General features: G+C 41.7%; 1 pseudogene; it reads right to left on the reverse strand.

Moving 5' to 3' along the window:
• LOC111961243 (alpha-synuclein-like) overlaps positions 1-3,967 on the reverse strand; it is a 21,809-nt pseudogene that overhangs the window by 4,088 nt on the left and 13,754 nt on the right.

The raw sequence follows: 3,967 nt of genomic DNA on the forward strand, positions 1-3,967 counted from the left end.
TGCACTTCACAAAATAGATGGCATCATGAGGGAGGAAAAGTAAGTGGATATATTGAAGCAACGTCTCAAGACGTCTTCCAAATGGACAAGGACCCTAAGCTACTTCCAAAGTTGGTGGCAAATGGCTTCAGGACAACAAATTGGCCATCACAAAGCCTGACCTCAATCCCATAGAAAATGTGTGGGCAGAACTGAAAAAGTGTGTTCGAGCAAGGAGGCCTACAAACCTGCTCAGTTCCACCAGCTCTGTCAGGAGGATAGGTCCAAAATTCACCCAACTTATTGTGGGAAGCTTGTGGAAGGCTACCCGAAACGCAAGACCCAAGTTAAAAATTTGAAAGCAATGCTACCAAATCTAATTGAGTGTATGTAAATCTCTGACCCACTGGGAATGTGATGAAGGAAATAAAAGCTAAAATAAATCAGTCTCTCTACTATTATTCTGACATTTCACATTCTTAAAATAAAGTGGTGATCCTAACTGACCTAAGACAGGGAATTTTTACTAGGATTAAATGTCAGAATTGTGAAAAACTGAGTTTAAATGTATTTGMCTGAGGTGTATGTAAACTTCCAACTTCAACTGTATATGCATACAATGCCCTGATGCATTTAGCGTTCAAATCAGGTGGACAATAATTGTTTTAGGAAAGTAAAAACCAATACAACAATAGTSTATAAAGTTTTGACCATTGAAACACAATAAACTGTTGTTTTGATATTTCTTATAGGCAGTTTAAGGACACATAAGTAACTGTGGATCAATTGGCCAATATCACTTGTTTATTGATGGCGCTGGCAGCCGCCAGTCGGAAGTTTCTTTCTCTCTCTCTTTCTACTCTCGGATCTGAAAGGGTCTCTTTGATCTGAACCATTATGGGTCCGTTTGGGTCTGTTTTCCACAAGCCTTTTCGGAATGGGTCTGACCACCCTCGGGTCCGTTCGGAACGGGTCTCAGTTTATAAATGTTATATTTATGCATATCGTGTTGGGTGGGAAAGCCATAGATCCATTTCGGAACGGGTCCAACTTTTTGGAGCCGTGAAGACCTCTTCACATCCCTACTCTCATGTGTGCCCCAAAACTTTTCCTGATCTTGAATGTTTTATCTGGATTGTTTTTAAAACAAGGTGTGCCCCGGTTTAAAAAAGGTTGGGAGCCACTGCTCTAGAAGATGTTATAAGCATAGGTAAATATCCTACCTCTGCAGCAGTATCACCACCCTCTGGGTCCACTGGTGACTCCTTGATAGGTGAGTCTTTAGACATAGCATCTTCATCCTGTAATAATAACACACATTCACTGACCAGGTCAACAGTGGGGAAGTGTTGGAAATATCCACATTAGACAATGACAACTTTTGTTAGTTGGTTGCTGTATACACAAAACATTAGAAACACCTGCTCTTTCCATGATATAGACTGACCAGATGAATCCAGGCGAAAGCTAGGATCCCTTATTGATGTCACCTGTTAAATCCACTTCAGTCAGTGTAGATGAAAGGGAGGATCGGAACCTTTTATTTWWAWWWWWWAWWWTTWWTTCGCCTAAAATGACATACCCAYATTTAACTGCCTGTAGCTCAGGACCTGAATCAAGGATATGCATATTCTTGATACCATTTGAAAGGAAACAGTGAAGTTTGTGGAAATGTGAAATTCATGTGGGAGAATATGACACATTAGATCTGGTAAAAGATAATACAAAAAAATATTTATTTATTTTATTTCTTGTTCCATCATCTTTGAAACGCAAGACAAAGACCATAGTGTATTATTGCAYTTTAGGCGCAATTTAGATTTTGGCCAATAGATGGCAGCAGTGTGTGTGCAACATTTCAGATTGATCCAGCATTTCAATACTGGACAATATTTTGTATCAAGTCTGCCCAAATGTGCCGAATTGGTCAACTGATACATTTTCAAGTAAATKATTATAGAGAAACAACAATGATATGATAATGCAAAATGTAAGTTTACACACTCCCAGGAATGTCATACATGATGGATCAGTAGCTTATACACTAACTTTCACACATCTAGATAGCCGGGCGGGTTGGGTGTGGAGCCAGACACAGCAGGGGTTCAAACTGTAGAACCCAGTTCCTACATTTGAATATAAAAATWGATTTTGTTCAACAAAACTATGCTACATTTTATCTCTGGGACCCTCAGGATGACAAATCAGAGCAAGATTACTGAATGTAAGTACATTATTTACCTTCAGAGGTGAATGTATCAAACCAGTTGCCATGAACAAAGTMGTTTGTTGTTGTGTACTCTCATCAAACAATAGCACGATACCTTGTAGTGTCCGTGCCTCGACGAACYGAGGCTGTTCTGATYCCAAAAGGGGGTGRAACTCAATATTAGGAAGGTGTTCCTAATGTTTTGTACACTCAGTGTATTCCTCTTGTTGGTAATGACAAGCGTGCTAACAGTTGCAGGCTGTGGGAAACAAACCTATTACATTAAATTGCTTCTTGATCCATGTACATGTTCTATGCTACAATACAAGGCATTTATTGGTGCTTGTCATTGGTGTGACCTTTAATCAGATACAGGCAGGTGACATATACAGCTCCACTCATCTCCCAGTGTGTGTGTGTGTGTGTGACATGGCTACCAGCTGACAACCTTAGAGCAATTACCGTGCCCTCTCCTCCTGTATGTGTGTGTGTAGGTGTGTGTTTGTGCCCTCTCCTCCTGCCATTCCATTTAACACCGCCCACCACGTCTCCATCTGTTCACGTAGCACAGCCAGAAACACACACACACACATACATAGAAACACACCACACAGCGTCTCTCAACACCCACCGTGGCCAATAAATACTGTCTCTACTGTGCTATTTTCTATTCTGCTAATAATTTCAAGAAACCCAAACCCATGAAGCCCCATGATAGTTATTTCAAATTATAAATAAAAACTGGAATATCTTATCCAGGTAAGTATTAACTTGTAACTAAGTAATACGTACATTTTTTCACTTTAATTGAGCCTTTCCCATATGAAACATGTCTTCCTCTTGTCTTGTGGCTCGACAACAGAACATACAACAGAACTGCATCTGTGACATGGAGTGCAATGAGTCGGGTCTACGGGAGCTGATAAGGTGTGTTCTCTGTTCTGTCTCACCGGCCCAAATCCATTTACCTGCCGGGAGCATCGTTGCTGGCGCTGCTAGTTGTTTGTGTGTGGGTGGATGGATGGGTGTTCTATTCAACAAAACAAACAGGCAGCAGCCTRGCTCTTCCTCCCTCGTCGTCAGACAACCCATCTCTCACACTGTCTAACTAACTGATGAGCGTTGGCTGGCRGCTGTGGACAACCAGATGAAAGTAGATTGATCGCTCTGCTCCCTCACCTGCTGTTCCGTGCTTGCTTTAGGAAGGAGGGATGGAGAGATGGATAGAGGGATGAATAACGGTAAAGAGAGATTGCGCCTGGGTCGGAGCCCCCTAGGCAGAGAAGCTCCTTTGATGGGCTCTTTTTTTTTTTTAAATGGTCGATATCAATGACACTGTAATGACTGGGGCTCAGAACTCAAGCAGGGAACAGACAGGCACTAAGGCTCTGTCTAAATGAGATCAATCCAATTCTGTGCACCGTCTCTGGCTTCGTTCCAAATGGCACCCTATTCCTTATACATGTAGTGCACTACTTTTGAACAGCGCCCATGTAGGGAATTAGGGTGCCATTTGGGYCGTKGTTTCTGTATTTCTGTGTTTGTTCTGTCAAACTCGGAGGACACGTTAAGGTGTTACACAGAGGACACGATTAGGCATTAGTCAGGGTTTGGAGATATACCGCTAGGTAGCCAATCAATGGCCACAGGAAATGCCACAATCAAACCTCTTTAAAAACAAATCAAATGGACAGGGGATTGTGTTCGACACACAGGCGATTAACAGAGAAAAACAAAGATTGTAATTGGCTGAGAGAAGAGATGATTGTAATTGGCTGA

The sequence above is a fragment of the Salvelinus sp. IW2-2015 genome, linkage group LG4q.1:29, assembly GCF_002910315.2.
Source record: "Salvelinus sp. IW2-2015 linkage group LG4q.1:29, ASM291031v2, whole genome shotgun sequence".
NCBI classification, from domain to species: Eukaryota; Metazoa; Chordata; class Actinopteri; order Salmoniformes; family Salmonidae; genus Salvelinus; species Salvelinus sp. IW2-2015.